Source organism: Mauremys reevesii, linkage group 15 (assembly GCF_016161935.1).
Source record: "Mauremys reevesii isolate NIE-2019 linkage group 15, ASM1616193v1, whole genome shotgun sequence".
In the NCBI taxonomy this organism is placed as follows: domain Eukaryota; kingdom Metazoa; phylum Chordata; order Testudines; family Geoemydidae; genus Mauremys; species Mauremys reevesii.
The window spans coordinates 5,575,594-5,595,080 of NC_052637.1; positions in this window are offsets into that span (position 1 = coordinate 5,575,594).

The following is a 19,487-nucleotide window of genomic DNA, read 5'->3' on the forward strand; positions in this document are numbered from 1 at the left end:
TGTGACGGATCCTGCCCCATGGTTCTTCTCCAGCATCCCCCTGTTCCCTTGGGCTGGGCTTTTTCTGATATTTCCCTTTATGCTGCTCCCTTCTTCATGGGTTGAGGAAAAGCTTTCCCTGCAGTGCTGCCATGAATGTGACGCAGGATCCAGATACGGCTCATCCCAGCCTCACTGTGTTAGAGTATAAGAAAAGTATGAAAAGAGAAGATGTGTAGCAAGACCTGCCTGACAATCCAGAGAGATTTGATGCACATCACTGTGTGCTGGGCTGTGAGGGATTCAACTCGGGGAGACATTACTGGAAGTTGGAGGTGGGGGGTGGGGATCCTGGGCTGTGGGGTCACCAGAGAGTCTGTGAGGAAGAAGGATCAGAACAACCCTAACCCTGCAGAGGTGATCTGGGCTGTGGGGCAGCGTGGGATCAGTTATAGGGTCACAATGTTACTCTGGATTTGAGGGGTGTGTGTACTTCAGATTTTGATCATGCTACATGCAACCATTTTATGAATTAATAAAATAGAACACTGCACAGTTAAGGGTTAATTTGAAAAACAGGCTTTTAGAGTCAAGGTCAAAACTAGCTGGCAGTTTCTGCTAATCAGAATGGGAGGAGGGGAAAGAAAAGTCAACAACTGAGACTGAAAATCTTGGTGGATGAAAACCTCGAGTTTGGGCACCTTCGATATAGAAGTATTGTTATGATTAAAATTGTTAGCAATGCTTGTTGATAAGTAGTTTATAGAAAGTTAGGAAAAGTGATGATTTAGTTGGGGTCACTATGACCTACGTGTTTTGTAGAAGTTAGTTATAAAAAATTAGCTAATAGAATGTATTTGTAGCAGTCCTCTGTAGCCCTCTTGAGAGAGGTTTTTCTTGACACCTTTTCTCCCTGGCAGGTGAGCACCTGGCCACTGCGAACTCGCTGTTAATTACTCAATACCATGCCAGCTGTTAGGTGAATATTTGGGATGTTCTAAACCCCTGCTGTGGGTTCTGAAAACCCCGGGTAACAATCAGAGACCTTCTTACATAGCTTCTGCCTCTCCCATAGACTGACTCCCTCAGTAACTTGGGTTCTTCTCTAGGGTTACCCAAAGCTGGGCTCTAACAGCCGTGTGTTAGGGAGAGCGGCTGTGAGACTGGAGAGCACAGAGGGAAGGCAAGTACTAGAATGTTTGTTTGTTTCTCTGTGGGGAATTAAAAAAATGTTATTATTATTCTAAAACCTGACAGACAGAATTTCTGTCCCCCCGCCGTCCAATATTCCACTATCTGAAGTGGAGTAGCTCTTCTCCAATGCCATGTCTTCCCCTCTGCTGATCAGCATTCCCTCAAGGTCGAGGATGATCTCTTTCACAGGGTTTATTTTTATGGGTCCTTTGGTGACTGAGGAGTTTGATCTTTGAGTCGCAGGCTCATTGGCAGACATTGCAGGTGGTGTTGGAAGTCAGGGTTGGCCCACGATTGCTGTGTGACAGTCATCAGTCCTTTCTTTCCTGGTATTTTTCTGTGACCAGGGCATGGTGATTTTCCTCGAAAGTGGACATTCCTTCTCTGACAAGTCTTCACCAGTTATCCCTATCCTGGGCCACTGTCTCCCAGTGTGTGATATCAATGCCACATCTCTTGATGTTTATCTTGAGGATGTCTTTGTTTCTCTTGACCTCCCCGTTTCCCTTCTCCTTTGGTGAGTTGGCCATATAGCAGTTGTTTTGATAACCATACGTCAGGCATGCACACACAGTGCCCACTCCACCTCAGCTGGTGCTGGATAATCAGGGCCTCAACATTGAAGATGTTGGCTTCTGTGAGGACAGTGACATTAGTGTGATGATCCTCCCACTTTATGTTGTGGATCTTTAGAAGAAAGTGCTGGTGCTGGCATTTCAGGTTTTTCAGGTGTTTTCTATAGGTCTCCTAAGCCTCACAGCCATAGAGGAGAGTTGGGATTACCAGCTTTATAAACTAAAAGTCTACTGTGTGTTCTGATGTTGTGATTGTTGAACTCCTGGCGAGACAGTCTGCTAAAGGCAAGGCTGGCACAGAGGATTCTGTGCTGAATCTTGTTGTCCATATCTGCTCTCTCTGAGAGATGACTGCCAAGACAGGCAAAGTACTCTACATCTTCCAGTTGTCTGTCAGAGTAGATCTTCCTTGATGTGTCTGATGATTGACTGGGAGCTAGCTAGTGGAGAACTCTTGTTTTGCCGATGCTCAGAGTTAATCCAAGGCTTTTTTAAGCTTCAGAGAAGCAATTAAGGGCTGTTTGTAGATCCTCCTTTGAGGGTGAAGCTACAGCACAAGGAAGGGGGCACCAGCTGCTGGAGGGGGACTCCCCAGGGGGGTGAAATCTGTTATATTTTATCTACTTTTTTATCATTTAAATGTGAGCACATCATCAGAATATTGTCAGCCAGTTTCCTCAAGCTCCTTCTGCATTTTTAGCTGTTTTCCCTCAATGTCCTGTGATAACATAGTGTGTGAACTATATTTAATGCCATTTCTTTCTCTTTTCAGTTGTCCTTGCCCTGCAGAGGTGAGTTGGAACTCAAATTCTGGCTGGAATCACCCTAAAGTAATTTATGAGGGGTTAGGGGTCTAAACCTGGGTATTTAGTCAGTACCAGACCTTCCCCTCCCTTTTCTTTAGGGAATTGGACCATTCAGGACCAATGTCGTTTGCTGCATCCGCCACTCTAATAGCTTTTCCTCCTTTCTGTCTCCAATTCTAACTTGTTTGTCTTGCTCATATTGGGCCAGCTTGTGGCCCTACAGAGTCCTGCTTGTTTACATGTCCAGAGACAGCCTCACATTATAACTTCGGAGTGGTCTTTATTTGTAGGTATTATGACTGTGATGTTGTTTAGTGAATATCACCATTTCCAACTTGTTCTAGGCTAGCACCGTTCTTTGGTATCCAATCAGAATTCTGGATTCCTAATGCTGGTCTGTAATTTCTCTGTAAAATTGCAGACTAAACCCTGGTGCCAACACTCTGAAGCTGAAGTCACTGTGAATTACAACTGTTCAATACCTCTCACTGTGGGGCCCCTGCGACTTGACTGAGAGGGAAATAATATTGGTGCATCTGTTTTTTCTCTTTAACACTTAAAGGAAAATATCTGCTGGTTAAAGATTCAGTCACCCACCATCTTCAATGAGAAGCTGACAAAGCTCCCAATACACATGGAAATCACCCAACCAGGCCCCCAGCAACAAGAAGGGAGCTGTGACTAAACTGTCCTGATATTGCTAAAGGGGGGGGGGGAAAGAGAATTCTTAATTTTTTTATTTAAATAAAACTTTTTCTTTTCCCTCAAATGATTGATGTTTGTTTCCCCCCTCAGATTTTGTCCCATTTTCTCTCTACTAATATTCAAAGGTCAATACAAAATCGCCGATTGTGGGGGGTTTCCTACCAGTTCAATCTGCAGCAACTTCTCTGTATTTGGGAGAGAAACTGGTGCCCCGAGTTTTTAGTCCAGATGTGTGTGTGGGGGGGGGGAGTTGCCAACTCACATAAATCTCACACATGTTCCCCATTGAGGAGAGACCGGGGAGAATCCCAGGGGATGAATGTGCGTCGTGTGGCTGGTGCCCGGCTAGACGGCGCTGGGACCCTGCGGGGGTGAGGGGCTGTAAGGACTGAATAGAACAGAACTTGGGAGAGCGGCACCACCCGGCTGCTATCTCATTAACTCTCGATAGAAAATCCTCTGCAGACTGTGCCCCATTTATCCCAAAATACCAAATATTAATAAACTGCCCAGCCCCAATTTGCCCATCCCAGCTGCTGCCCCCTCCCAGCTGCCACTGAACCTTCTAGATCGATCCCTCACCCTGTCAGTTAAAGGTCCAGCGCCCAGGAGAGAGATTGGGAGAGAATGATGCTGCAGCCAGATGGGAGACACTGGGGTCCCCCTGCTCCAACCCCCCTGGCACTATTGATCCACAGTGCGGCAGCTTCAGCAGGGGAGATTGAGGGACCCCACATCAGAAACCCACTTTCTGAGAGGGGTGAGAGACCCCTTTTCAAATCCTTCCTCCCCCTCTTCTAGAAAGGGGGGACTGGAACCTGGGTCTCCCGCATCCAGCTGAGTGCTCTAACCACTAGGCTCCTCTGCCTGGATTTTGAATGGGACCCAATCCAGGAGGCAGCCTCTGATCGTGCTTATAAACTCAGGCCCTGCATATCATTTAGGGTATGTGAGCCCTGCAACATAAATAAATAAACAAAAAAAAAAAAACCCACGGCAGCGAGTCTCCGAGCCCAGCTCTACAGACTCAGGCTCACACGGGGCTCACACTGTGGCACTCAAATAGCGCTGTCGATGTTCCCACTTGGGTGCTGAAACCCAGCCAGGGAGTTTGTCTCACAGCCCAAGCTCCAGCCTGAGTGGAACCTATGACAGGGCTATTTTTAGTGCCATAGCACAAGCCCAAGTCTGTAGACTCAAGCTTTGCTTTGGGTCTTTTGTTGCGGTGCAGCCAGACCCTTAGAAGTTCGTCAGCTTATCGTCCACTGGTTTGCGCATCGCTCTGGGACTTAGGCAGGAGACAGGCCTCCAGATGCCCACAGGGAGGCAGCATTGCAGGTGCCTAGAGACTCAAGCACAGACGCAAAGGGAACATTTTCATTAAAAAACTTAGGGCCCAAGTGAATTCAGGCACCTACAGGTTTGACAGAGGGTTTGAGCATCACGGTGGGGCCAAAACCAGGATTTAGTGCCTAAAATAGGGACTTGGGAACTTGACTCTTTGGGGTGTTCAGCCCTTCCTCCATATTTGGCCACGTTTGAGACACTGTGATGGGGTCCCCAGGGTGCAACCTGGACTGTGGGATCACTGAGCCCCCTGTCCCACTAACCTGGGGCATCCCTCTCACGCTGTGATACTGATGTCAAGCCACAAACCTCTGGCAGGTGCTGCACTTACACAGACATCCACAGGCAGGGACACGCCCCACTGAGTGACATGACTGATCTCCCAGACACTCATGGACCATCAATAGGGAGGCTCCAGCCAATTCCCCCCAGCTCCTCAGCCTTGCACCCCAGAACTGTGTTGTCCTGCCCTGGTCAGAAGCCTGGCCAATGTAAGTTCATTATCCAGGCTCCCCCTCCCTTGATGTGGAGAGGACATGCACTAGCCTTAGTCAACTGAGCTGAGATGTTCCAAGCACTTCAACCAAAACACACAGTTTTAGTTAAATATCAAACAGATTTATTGGCTACAGAAAGATCGATTGTACGTGGTAACACATAGCAAATGTAGAGATCAAAGCTGGTTATCTAAGAAATGAAAATAAAATCAGAGTCTAAGTTCTACAAACTAAAGAGGATTTGAATCAAGCAGTGTCTCCCCCTGACAGATGGTCTAGTTCCTCAATACTCAGGCTGGGACTCTTTTCCAGCCTGGGACCCCCTTCTGTTATAGTTTCTTCCAGCTTGCTGGAAAGATCTTTTGCTGTGACATGGGGGTCACTCAGTCCCCACTGGTGAAGCCATCTCCATTGCACACAGTCTCTGGAGAGTGGATTCTTTCCTTGATGGGTGTTGATGAGCCATTAACCACCGTCTGGCTACTCCATTGTTGTACCTGAAAGGCTAGTTGTGGTGTTCCCAACCTGACAACATATTTCAGTAACACATATAGCAACAATTCATCACGTCACATACAATAACACATACAACCCAACAGATCAAGACTTTAAAAATGATACCTTACAACACATACTTTGTACAAAACATATCATAATGATCGGACAGTGGTGAATATGGGGATTGCAGGGTGCTGCTTTGAGGGACAGAGGCCTTATATTCAACTCAATGCATTTCACCTCTCTGTCTGTAACACAATAATGTTTCAATGCTGCATCTGATCAATTCCAACACTTCAGCGAATTTTCTAGGCATCAGCGGGCAGAACTGCACTGATTGTGTCAGAAATCTGGAAGCAGGAAATGGGAGACACTTGGGGCCCCTGGCACTGGGGGGGACAAATGGGGGCCCTTGATGACAGAGTTGGGGGTAACGGCACCTTTAATCCCCTCTGTGGTGTATTGAGAAGCCAACTACAGCAGTAGGAGGGACAATAACTCCTCGTGGGGAAGCCCCTGCCCCAGCCAGTTTGGTTCTGGTGAACAGGGCAGGGATTTTGGAGGAGGCCTCCACACACGCTGCTGGGACTCAGCCTCACTTTCCCTTTGTTAATTTCTCCCCATCCCCCGGATGCTTTTGCCCCTAAATTCTTTATGTTCAAAACAGAACCAGAAACAATAGAACCCTCCAGATGGTGGCCTGTGGCGGGGCAACCCCGCCCCGCACTAGCCCCAGCAGCGTCAGACCAGTAGCTCTGATGGAGGAAGTCCCACCCCGTTCATACTGGGCATGCTCCAAGTGCTCTGGGAGTATAAAAGGAGGGAATTCAGCTCAGTCTGGGCTGGTGGCTGCAGGGGAAGGACTTACCTAAGAAGCTTCTGTGGGATCAGCCAGCACCCTTGAACTTGCTGGGATCTGAAGCTTCCCCTGGCCAGCATGAAGCCCTGCTGTGGGAGGAGCCCAAGGAGGCGATGGACCTGGAGATTTGTGAGAGACTCCAACTTTCAGGATGGTAGGAAGCTGTGACGGTGCTGCCTGTGGGAGCCAGCTGAGGTCACTCAATCAGGGTGAACTGCAAACAAAACGGGGCAGATGAACCCCAGACGCTGGTGGTTATTTCAATACTTAGATTTACCAAACCAGCACAAAGCAGCTTCTATAGTACCTCACTGGTCACTTAGAAGTCCAAACCACGCAGTTCCCTTAAAGTGCCCAGCCTCAGGCCTCCGTCCAGACACACCTGTCAGATATGATGATGATTCCTGAAAATCTTACTTCATCATACAAAAGAAAAGGTTCTTCCAATCCCAAAGGATCAGCCACATACCCAGGTCCAATTATAACTTAGATCTTACCCAACATACATGCTATAGCCAATTCTTATTAACTAAGCTAAAATTTATTAAAAAAGAAAAGAGAGAGAGAGTTGGTTAAAAGATCAATATACAGACAGACTTGAATTCAATTCTTGAGGTTCAGATAGACAGTAGAGATGAGCTTGTAGTTGCCAAATGCCCTTTTAGAAATAGTCCATAGGTTATAGTCCAATTTCCATATTCAGGGTGGCTCCAGTCAATGACTGGGGATCTCAATCATTGTGGCTTAAGGTTTCCCCCTCTTGAAACCCAAAGCAGATCTGAGATGAAGCAGGATCATGTCCCAGGCTTCTTATACATTTCCAGCAGCCTTTCGGCCTGAGAAAACAATAGGCTTAACTCCTTCTTCCAAACATCCTGGCAATTAGCACAGAGTAATTTATCCATTAAACAGTTCAGATACAGGTTAGCACAACCTTCAAAGAGACACATAGACAATAATACTATTTTACTCAAGTATCATCATAAATGTTAATATTCCTTTTTTGATCTTTGAATTAAAACTATAGCAATAGACAAGACTTGTTTGCTGACATCACAAGACCTGAGCAAACATCTACCCTTCTACCTCTAACAATCCAGGCTTGCATTTCAAAGCTCTAGTCGTTTACATATCTTTCTAACCAGTCCTCAAGGTTCACCCATGGGTCAGGTCAGTCTATGAGTTAATTAACTCTTTCTGGCCCTGTCACCTTTCAATGAGATATTATATTATACTCATAACGTCACAGAAGCTACTTGGGGGGTGACAGACTGGTATCTTGCCCCCAGTAAGCTTCAGTGTGTTTCAGTAGGATCTCCCCACTGAGCCAGTGTCAAGGCCCTATGGCACAGTAACCGGGGCAATCCTATGGACTACAGCCACTGGGCCATGCTGCCTTGTGACCAGGGGCAATTCTATGGACTCTGGCCGCTAGGCTGCGCTACCTTGCAACGAGGGGTACGAATCCTCACAGGGCCACAGAAAATACTGACCCTAGGACCAGTTCTCCATCCACATCTCACACTGCCCATGAGACCTCCTGTTCTCAGTCATAGCTCTGACCCCAGTTCTGCATGGCTGGATGGGTCCCTCCACAGCTGGGATGGGCAAATCCCCTCATGCAGCCCCTCCCCTGCCTTCCCACCAGTTAGGATGGGGGACTCTGGAAAGTCTGGAGGATGCAGCCCCATTAGCCTTGGCCTCCTACCTCCTCAGATGCAGTTGGTGGGGACAGAAATGAGGACACCCCAGGAGGGGGATGTCTAGAGGGACCTGGGATTGTTTTGGGAGTTGCCAAAATAAAAGCCCACCAGGGCTGATGGGATGTTCGCCCCAGGGAGGGTGTTGTAGGGCAGCAGGGGCCATGTTTTTCTGGGTCTGTCTCTGGTTTGTTTGTTTCCCCAGCTGCCCCCACCAGAGGGCTCTGGCTATTGCTCAGGGAGGGGAGGCTGCTGGGCAGATGCTGCTGGGTCACAATGGCAGATGCTGCTGCAGCTGCCATTGTGACCCAGGAGCCCAGGCCGAGCTGCTGCTCCCTCAGAATTGAGTTTTCCCCTTTAATTATTGAATATTCATATTAAATCTGAATTATGATGCTTTTTTCCATAGTCCAATAGTAAAACTAGAATTCCCTCCGATTTCCCTCCCATCCCTGTAATTCTCAGTAAGGCTGTGATTGGACCATGGGAATTTTTAATAAATTTCACTGCAAAAGTGTGGGAAAAACACAAGGAGTCACAGAAAGGTCACTTGGTGTGTGACTGGATCCTTCCTCCTCCCAGGCAGCACCAAGACTGGTCACAAATCTAAACTTAATCCCCCTCTTCCCCCCCCCCCACACCCAGCCCTGCCACTGACACAGGCAGCAGGGAGCCCTGAGTGATGCTGCATTAACAGGGGCAGGGTGGGGGATGGAGCTGGCAGATCCCATGGCACTTGGGGGTGAGGGGCAGCAGAGGAAGGGGAGGTGATTGACGGTTGGGGTTGGGGGCTGGGTTTGGTTAATCAAAGTAATTTGGGGGAACGGGGCAAAGTCTGCAGAGGCTATTACATCAATATTTAATGAGTAGCTGGGAGTTTAAGGGTCCAGCCCACTGGCCCGTTAGCAGCCAGGTGATGCTGCTCCCCCATGTTCTGTTCGGTTCTCACAGCTCCTCATCCCTGCAGGGTCCCAGTGCAATCTAGCCGGGCACCAGCCACACAACTCGCATTCGTCCTCTGAGATTTTCTGCTGCTCCCTTCTCTCCCCAGTGCAGGGATTTTCACTCTGTTTATCCGTTGGTGGATGTGGTGCCTGCCGTGCTCTGTGCGCTGGTGACTGGAGGCAGGTCTGACACATCCCCTGGCTCTGGGAACCCAGTGTGGGGATGTTTGGGGGTGGGGGTTCTCATCTCCTGTGGGAGTTTGTCCTACAGCCTGGGAGCGGCTCCTCGGCAGCCGGCAGATCCTGATCAGCAGCTCTGAGAGTGCAGGGACCCTGCGCCCTCTCCATGGCTTTGACTCCATCCTGGGCTTCCCCTCAACAGCACCTTCCCAGCACATATCCCTGGTCTGGACCCACCTTTCTGCTGCTGGCCTCCCTCTGGGGCCATGGGAAATGGCAGGGGAGGAGCCAGCACAACCAGCTATGTCCCTGCATGGTCCCAGTTCCCAATTCTGCTCATTGTCAGGCAGCCAGGCTAGAAATTAAAGCCGTGAAAACAAGAATAAAGTACCATGGATCCCAATGACATCTCTATTGGGTCTGTGAAATGAGAGGAGTTAATGTCACACCCAGCATCAGCATCTCAGCACACAAGGGAGCTGTGCTGGTGTCTGGCTGTTATAGCAGCGGGGATACAGAGAGAGAAACACAAAGGAAAGTGAATGTCTGTGCGGATCTCGTGACTCCCATAGTGTGTGTGGGCTGCGAAATCAGCGGCGTCACTAGGCATGAACGATGAAGCCCTTTTTAACACTGCAAAGCCAAACTGCTTCCAGCCTCCCCTGTCTGACCCGAGCACAACACTTGCCCAGCTCAGGCTCACCAGCTCCCTCGCCACAGACGGCACCGAAGGAGGGGGCTGCTGGGGACAGAGCAGGTCAAGGAGGGGTTAGGGGTCTGGTTGTACAGGAAGGTGCCCAGGTGAAGGACGTGGATTGGGGAGGAGCCGTGTGGTCGGGTGAACACGTGGCGAGAACGGGAGATCAACTGCCCAGGCTCCTTCCTGTGGGCGGGTCCCATTTACCCAGCCTGGGCCCATCACTCACACAGCCCTGGGGCTGGGCTCTCACTCCCCTTCCCCTGGCCCAGCCACCGAATCCCCTTCCCCAGCTCACCCCACCCCTCCATCGCGCTGGGACCAGCTGCCCCACATAGCTGAGTCTGTAGCACAGAGTGGCCCCTACAGCAGGGCCCTGGCACTCTCACTCCTGCCCTCTGTGGCTGTTTCATGCCCCTCCATGAGCAGAGACTCCCCTGGGGCAGGAAATGCCGGGAGGTTCCCATCTCTGAGTCATATAATACAGCTAATGGCCCTGAGGGGACCTGGGAATCACTGAATCTCCCTCCCCCTATTGCACAGACACATCCCCGCCAGGTAACGCTGAGTGGGGCGTTATCAGTGCAGATAAAGGTCTCTCTTGCGCTGGTCACTGTGTGTAACAGAGATGTAAATTCCTTTATCAGGCCCTTGTCAGCATCCCAGTCACAGCCCCACAGTGACACCAGCTTAGCAACGTCCAAAGTCAGATCTCCAGTGCAGTGACTGGCTACAGGAACTTCCTGAACCAACACTTCTTCCTCAGTGTCGCTGAGATCCAGGTCTCAGTGCAGCTCCCAGAGGAGTGCCGTAGGGCTCCTGGGGTCATATGGCAGCAGCAGTGATGCACTCGAACTCAGGAGCGAATGAGCAAAATTTGGCCCCATCCCAACTTTTAAAAGGGAGATGGGTCAATCTGGAAACTAGACACCAGAGCAGAGGAGGGCACGCAGCTAAACAGGTCATTAACAGTTCCCTGCAAAGCAGTGTGGGATAGTTATTGGAGGACTGCCAAAGTGGTGTGCAGCAGGATTGTGTGCACACAAACAATAGACGGATCAAACTCTATTCGCAGCATGGGGATCTGCTTTGCAAGAGGACTCCAGAGTTCACCATAAATGCAGAATTAGTGTGCTGGGAAGGACTGTGATATGTGTGCACATATGTTTTTAAATCAAATTAACTCAACTTAATCCAGTTTAAACCCCCCATGTAGACAAGTAGGGTGGTCACTGACACGTCCCCAGAGTACTGGACATTCCAGTATTTCTGGAACAGGATGGGTTCACCCTCGCTGGCTTAACCCTGCCCCTGCCATCATGACTTCACAGGCTCCATTTGTGCCAAGTCATGCTGTACAGAGGACACCATTTTGCAGAGTGTGCAGCCCTGCCCCTGTAATGCTTATAAAAACTCACAGAATCTTTTTCAGGGGACAAGGCAATATGCCGTGTTTATTTAAAATGCTAAACAAGTATTAAAATCAGTATGTGCACACACACACCCCAAAGATTCTGAAGCTGGTATAGTTACCAGTCTTTATCGTTTCTCGAGTCAGCCTAGTGGCTAGCTAGACCGAACAGGAGTGGGAGCTGCGCCTTCGGAGGATCAGGTGCGTCCGACGTTGTTGGTGCAGAATGAACCCAAAGTCTCCTGGCTCCTGCCCATCTTTATAGCAGTTGTCTCTTGTGTAAATCTATGGATTTTGCTGTGTCAGCTGGGATTCATTAATTACAAATTTGCCATTCTCACAGTGATGTTTGGATCCTTAGTCACAAACCAGGTACTGGATGTTTACACAGGGACAAACCTTTCCAAAAACAGCACTGTCTGACTTGAAACTGGACAAATGGCCTGCCTAGAGATGCGCCTTAAATAAGTTTTTCAACCAGTTTAGTTTAACTTGCGTGAAAGGCTGTGTGGACACTCTTAGTTTGGGTTGAACAAGACTTGTTTTAGTTCATCTCAAATCAATTAGGAATCGGGTTAATCTAAACTGCAGTAAGCTGCTTTTAAAATGAAATAAGCCTCCACACAGGGATTTGCTCTGGTTTAACTTTCTACCTAAATAGTTCTAGCACTACAAACCATAGTGCAGCTGCATTGAGATCAGTATAAAGTGACTCCTTCTGGTAGAGCTTATTCACCTCCCCATAAGGGAACAGCTGTACTACTATAAACATCTCTGTACAGGTTTAACTCTGTCTGCACTAGGGGGGCGTTTAATCACATTGGTTTAAAAAGACTCTGTTAGTTAAACAGGTGTGAACAAACCAGATGGAGAGTCACTTCCTGTCTCCCAGGGGAAAGTGCTACTGGGATACTGAAGACAATACAGAGAGAACTTGGAGCCATGTGATGGTTTGGCAAAGAGGGCTCAAGCCCTAGGGATCCAGGACTTGGGCCTTGGCTACACTTGAGAGTTACAGCTGTTGGTGGCTTTACAGCGCTGTAACTCGCTCCCCATCCACACTGGCAAGGCACATACGGTGCTGTATCTCCCTGGCTACAGCGCTGCTTGTACTCCACCTCCACGAGAGGAATAAAGAGTATAGCGCTGCTGCTGCAGCGCTGGGGTGCCAGTGTAAACAGGGAATAATCTTAGTACGCAGTGACTGACCTCTGGAACCTTCTCATAATCCTTTTTAAGTGAAGGTCCCGCTCTTTGGTTTGTTGTGAACTCTGGGCTCTGGAGCTGCTTATCAAAAAACCAAACACACCCCCTGTTTGCTGTGAATGAGCAGAGGCAGGCAGGGGGCACCTTTTGGAACGTCCATGGCTAGTGTTTGCTTGAGGAGAGGGGGAAGGATGGGGGCTTGAGGAGAGAAGCAGCGCGGCGGGTGGGAGGGGGGGTCCATTTCGGAGCAGCTGCTTCTCAAGTCTGAGGGGGAAAAAAAGCTGCTGTTTGCTTTTAGAGAGTGAGAGAAGGGTCGGGGAGGGGGTTGTAACTAGCAAGGCAGCTCCTGACACAGTGTCGGCTCCAAAAATCCACTCTCTTTCTCCCCCACGCTCCTGTCACACTCCACTCCACCCCACCTTTTGAAAAGCACATTGCAGCCACTTGAACGCTGGGATAGCTGCCCATAATGCACCACTCCCAATGCTGCTGCAAATGTGGCCACAACAGTGTGCTGGTAGCTGTCAGTGTGGACAGACTGCAGCGCTTTCCCTACTCAGCTGCACCAAGACAGATTTAACTCTCAGTGCTGTACAGCTGCAAGTTTAGCCAAACCCTTGGATGAAATGGTGATGTGAAATGTGGGGAGGTGGGAACTTCACCTCCAGAGAGATCTGGTCTGTCTGGGAGTACCAGGGGCTAGGGAACTTCAAATACCTTCCCTGACTGCAGGAAGCCCCCATTCCTGCTGGGGAGTGTGAAGACAGCCGCCAGGCAGCTTCAGAGCAGTTATTTGTCTGTGCATCTCCTCTCCACTTCCCATGCAATGATCCTGCAGCCTTCAGCTATGAATACAATGCATGCAGGGAGTACCTGCGTGCCTGGGGATGTAGCAATGGCAGTGATGACCTCTTTGCCCAAGAACACTATCACCTATGATAAGTATGCGGAGACATGAAGACAGGAGATAGTGGTGTGGAAAGGGTGATGGCCCCAGGGGCATGGAGGGATCTGGTGAGAGTAGCAGACACATCAGGGACATGGTGGAGAGTGTAAAGAAACCATCTTCCATGGAAGTAAGAATGGTCTAATGCAGGGGTCGGCAACCTTTCAGAAGTGCTGTGCCGAGTCTTCATTTATTCACTCTCATTTAAGGTTTCACGTGCCAGTCATACATTTTAACGTTTTTAGAAAGTCTCTTTCTAGACATCTATAATATATAACTAAACTATTGTTGCATGTAAAGTAAATAAGGGTTTTAAAACTGTTTAAGAAGCTTCATTTAAAATTAAATTAAAATGCAGATCTTATCAGTTTAGTGTCCTTGCCCTGACTTTTCCTTGCTGAGTTTTCCAATGTCTGGCACGTATTTGGATACTTTAAGCTGCACACAGGCTTCTGAGTGATCAGTTGTTAACTGGCTCCGAGAGGGACAGAGGACAGATTTCATGTGTGAAAATACCTGTTCACACAGGTATGTGGATCCAAATGCTGAAAGCATTGCAAACGCAATTTTCTTCAAAGAGTTAAATTTCACTGGCAGGGATGTCCAGCAGGTCAGAATACAGGCCCCATGATCTCGCTCGGTAGCTTCAAGTGCACTCCGCAGATCTCCAAACTTTGATGCTCACAATTCTGAGCTTTTTAACTGAATGAGCCGCATTTCGAAATCTTCAACACCCACCCACCGAAATAGAGACAAATCCAAGTCGCTTTAGTTGAACTTTCCAGGTTTAATTAGAAAAGAAAGCATTGGGCCAGATCGCTGGAAATCGTGAAATCGGTCAGAAAAGTCTGATTCCAGTTTTTGCCTGTACATTCTAATCTGAACGTCCAATGCAATGGGCTGTTCCACGTGGCATGATAGTGATGTAAGCAGCAAATCAGGACTTAAAAATATCCCAGCACAGTGGTGCTGGAACAATTTTTAAGGTGAGGGTGCTAAGCTGTACCCCCTCTTGCCCCTGTCTGCACCCCTCACTGCCCCAGGCTGGGGCCAGTGGGCCACAGCTGGGGGTTGCTGCAGAGCCCTGGGCTGGTGGCTGGGACCCCAGGCTGGCAGCAGAGCCCCACAGACCGGTGGCCGGGACCCGGGGCCGGCAGCGGGCTGAGCGGAGCTGGTGGATGGAACTCCAGCGGGCAGGGGGCCAGCAGCAGGTACCCCAGGCCAGCAGTGGAGCTCTCGGGACCGGTGACCAGGACCCAGGCAGTGTGAGTGCCACTGAAAATCAGCTCACATGCTGCATTTGGCACACGTGCCATAGGTTGCCTACCCCTGGTCTAATGGTTATGGCACTGGGCTAAGAATCAGGAGACCTGGGTTCTCTTTCCACCCTGCAGGGTAAGTCAGCAATTCTTAGAACACAGACTGTAGATTAAAAGAGGGTTGACTTCTTCAGGGACAAGAAACTGTCCAGAGCTGTGGCATTTGAAGCCCTTTCAATTATCATGTGCTGGTTCCATCAGGCAGTTTGTTTCCACTGCTTGGTTTGGGTCCCTCTTAGATCTCCAAGGAGACCTTTGAGTGCTCTGAGTAACGTTCTCTGGTTTCATTGGAAAGACAGCAGAGAACCCAGGGAGTTGCAGAAGGTTCTGGTCACCCTGCTGTCTCTGTCATATGCTTTGCAGGAGTTCATACAGGATCTCATGCCAGGCAAATGTCCTGCTTGGATTGGACTTAACTTTACAAGCCCTGCAATGAAGTGAACCTGAGCAGATGGCTCCTGGTTAAATCAAACACTTGGCATCTTTCCCCATGTTAAACACATCTGAAGTGTTTTTAAACATTGGCCAAGTTGATTGTTTATCATGACCTATATTTATTATTGCTGCACAATAAAGCCTCTAATCAGCTCTAACAAGTGCCCCTGTGAACTAATGGATGACATAGTGCAGCAACTACTACTATTGTATTTATGCAAGTTTTCAGTTGCGGAAGTTTGGCCTGTATTTATTTATGTCTGACAAACACCAAAAGTTAGATTCTGACTGTGTGGAAACATCAACTATTATAGAAACCACATTATAACATTTACTTTGCTTACTATAGATGGGATTATAGTTAAAATGTCATAGGAAAGATCCAAATGAGAACTCTAGCCTGTGTTCTTGCACACAGGTTGTTAACCCTGGGGATTGCGGGGAGCAGATTTAATTGGGCTCTATCCAGTACCACAGAAGCGATACCAGTATGTACTGACAGCTACAGATGATTTTTCAAAAGAAGTAGAAGAATTTCCACTTAGAACTATGACAGCACATGAGGGGGAGGAGAAGACATGTAACATTATATACCCACATGGCTGTGCAGAGCAGACACTGGCAGATCTGGGTTCTGAACTGAATGATGAGGTAACAGTTTACATCTGGTGTTATTTCCACTCTATGGTCAATTACACACTCATGGCCGTGTGACAGAGGCTGTTAGCAGCTACAAACTGAGCCCTTTGGAAGCCGGCACCCTGGTCACAGAGCACCCAGGCTACCTGCAGGGCCGTCCCTAGACATTGTGGTGCCCTAAGCAGCTGCCCCCACCCCCCAGTGGGAAGGGAACCCCAGGCCTCCATGCAGGAGGTGTCCTGAGGCCTCTGTGGGAGGGGGAGGGGGTGCCCAATGTCTGTGGGGCAGAAGCAACTTAGGGGGCAGAGGGGAAACCGCCCCCCGGCATGAGCCAGCAGAGTGGAGCAGATTGGGGCTGGGTCGCTCCACTTCCCACTGCCTGGTGATTGCAGAAAAGGCCCAACCCTGCACTCATGGGGCGGCAGGAAGTGGATTGACCTGGCCCCTGACCCTTCCTCTCTGCTTCCCTGACTCCCAGCCTTGGGACTTGGGGGAACCACCCCCAAGCACTCACTGGCGGTGCAGCTGGGAGCTGGCAGAGCGGATCAGGCTGAGGCTGGGTCACTCCACTTCCTGCTGCCTGCTGAGTGCAGGACAGGTGTGACGTTATTGATATAATCTGGGACCATATAGAACATGGTTGCAACCAAGGTCCTGTAGTGGCATCAAATCTTATGTAAAGGGGGTCATGTAAGGTGTCTAAGACCAGGTTATGGGTTGCTGGTTATGATTATGGTGTCTATATGTATGGATCATTTTGTAGTTGAAGTTGTAAGTATTAACTCTGTACTATCTGTATTTCAAATTTGTGCTGTGTTTCTGGTGGTGTTAGCTCTGTCTAGCCTGCTTAATGGCCCATTAAGGACCATCAGCTACACAATTGACCCATGGAGAGAAGGCAGATATGCCTTGTAACTCAGCAAAGTATGCAGGGACTTGCCCAGGTGACTCCAGACTCCATTTTGCTGTAAAGCCTATAAAAGGCTGATGCCTCATCTCCATCTGGTCTTCAATCCTGCTTCTTATTTCTGGAGAAACTTTGCTACAAACTGAAGCTCTGCACAAAGGACTGATTCCCCCAGCAGGGGATGTTCTCCAGAGACTTGATTTAAACCTGCAGTTTACTCCATCACTGCTACAAGCCTGAACTAAGAACTTTGCCATTACTGTGTGTAATTGATTCCATTTAACCCATTCTAGCTCTCATCTCTACCTTTTTCCCTTTATGAATAAACCTTTAGATTTTAGATTCTAAAGGATTGGCAACAGCGTTATTTGTGGGTAAGATTTGATGTGTATATTGACCTAGGTCTGGGGCTTGATTCTTTGGAATCGAGAGAACCAGTTTTCTTTTACTGGAGTGTTGGTTTTCATAACCATTCATCCCCATAACGAGTTGCACTGATGGTGATACTGGGAGACTGGAGTGTCTAAGGAAATTGCGTGTGTGACTTGTGGTTAGCCAGTGGGGTGAAACCGAAGTCCTTTTTGTCTGGCTGGTTTGGTTTGCCTTAGAGGTGGAAAAACCCCAGCCTAGGGCTGTAACTGCCCTGTTTAAGCAATTGGTCCTGAACTGGCACTCTCAGTTGGGTCCCGCCAGAACTGCATTGTCACAACAGGCCTGACCGCTGCTGCAGTGCCCCGGATGTAGCTCAGGGGAAGGGGTGGAGTGAAGGCGGGGCTGGGGTGGGAAGAGGCAGGGTGGGGGCAGGGGCTTTGGGGAAGAGGCGGGGTGGGGACAGAGTGGGGGTAGGGGCAGCTTTCCTGGTTGGCTCAGCCGGCTGGGGGATCAGGCTGGCTTCTGGAGCAGCACGCAGCTGCGTAGGTGTGACAAAATGGGGGATTTTCTTATATTTTCATGGTTTTCCAATGGTTTGCATGCAGAGGGAGTGGGACTCAGTGCCCCTGGGTGTTACTGATTTAACGAGGTGAGGGGAGAGGGAGTTTGATGTGGCAGAGGACCGGAAAGGGAACTTGGGACCCCAGCCAATGGCCTGGAGGAGGGACACCCCACAGATTGGTGACCTGATGACGCAGCCGGTTCTGGCCAGTGGGAGGACAATGGGCTGCGAAGAGAGGACCCCATGACCTAACCCGCTGGTTCCAGCCAGAGGAGGGCGGAGAGAAGAGGAAGCCAGATGACCCTGTTTACCTGGAAAGAAGACAATGGACAGAGGCAGGGCCTGGGGCTGGTGATATCCGATGCCCAGCTGGGAAGCAGAGGGGCTCCAGGCTGGAGAGGGGGAGCAGGCCGAGTCCACCTGGATGCAGGGGAGACTGGGATGTGCTGTGCTGAGGGAGGCCAGGCCTGAGGGTCAGAGAGGTTTTCTGTGCTGTGTTCAATGCTCAATAAACCCTCTGGTTTTATGTTGGCTGAGAGTCACTCCGGTCTAGAGAACAGGGTTGCAACATACCCTTTGAGGGGTGGAGGCCCTGGGGGGTCCAGAGCAAGTGGACTCCCCAAGGGGGCCCACAGCAGAGACAGACGTGCTAAGGCTCAGAGAGGTGCAGCTCCAGGAGGTGGAGGGGCCAACCCTGAGAGAGAGTGGACCCCCAGGAAAGGGCTGTCTCATTGGAAGGGGCATCCCCCCCCACTCCCCCCCTCCCCACGGACCGCACAGGGCCATGAGTGGGCACGATCTGTAAGTCCGTGACAGTTGGGCACAAGGAAATTTGGGGCAATTTGGTGCCCTACGCAGCTGAATAGTTTGCATATGGGTAAGGACGGCCCTGGGCACTGGGTGCAGTTACAGTAGGAGGGACTGAGTAGTTTGCGTTTGGAAGGGCAGAGGGGATCACTTGCACCTGTAGGGAGCCTGATGCGGTCACTAGCTCAGCGCTGAGAAGAAAGCAGCAGTATAAAAGGCTGAACCAGGGAGCTGGAAGGGGGCTCCTCGTAACTGCTGCGATGTTGTGATGCACCATAAAAAATCATAGACGCTTGGTGGAGGTGCCCTGGCAGACTGCCTGCTGCTTAATTCACAGAGAGGTCTGCCAGCCAGGGGTTGCAGGAACTGATGGGGGATTGTAGAAGAGATTTCTGTCTATAGGAAGAGAGCATTTGTGTTTTCTTAATTGATGTGAAAAAAAGAAAGGAAGGGTCACATCTTGATTAACAATTATATGTAGCTAGAAAGTTAAAAGTCACATGAATTAATGTTGACAGAAGTTCAAAGACTATTATATAATCGTGTGAGTTTAGTTAAATATATTGCTTAATTAATTATATCATTTTTAACCTATTAATTTTCAAAGATGTACTGCAGGAGGCGGGTGTATGTGCCCTGCCTTCCAGGGAGAACCAGTCAAGACAATAAAGGGGGTGAGGGGGAAACAGAGAGAGCAGCTGCACATGTGTGTAGTTGTGATGTTTATAACACATGTACATTGTTACTGAATAACCCAGTCTGAGAACTTAATACTTTATTTTAAGATAAATATTTTGCATTTCATGTATTCCCCAGTTGAAATACAAATGACGTTATTTAGAGAAGTTAAACTTCAATATAGATTAGAGGGAAGAATAAAAAAATAAATGTAATGTAAATAA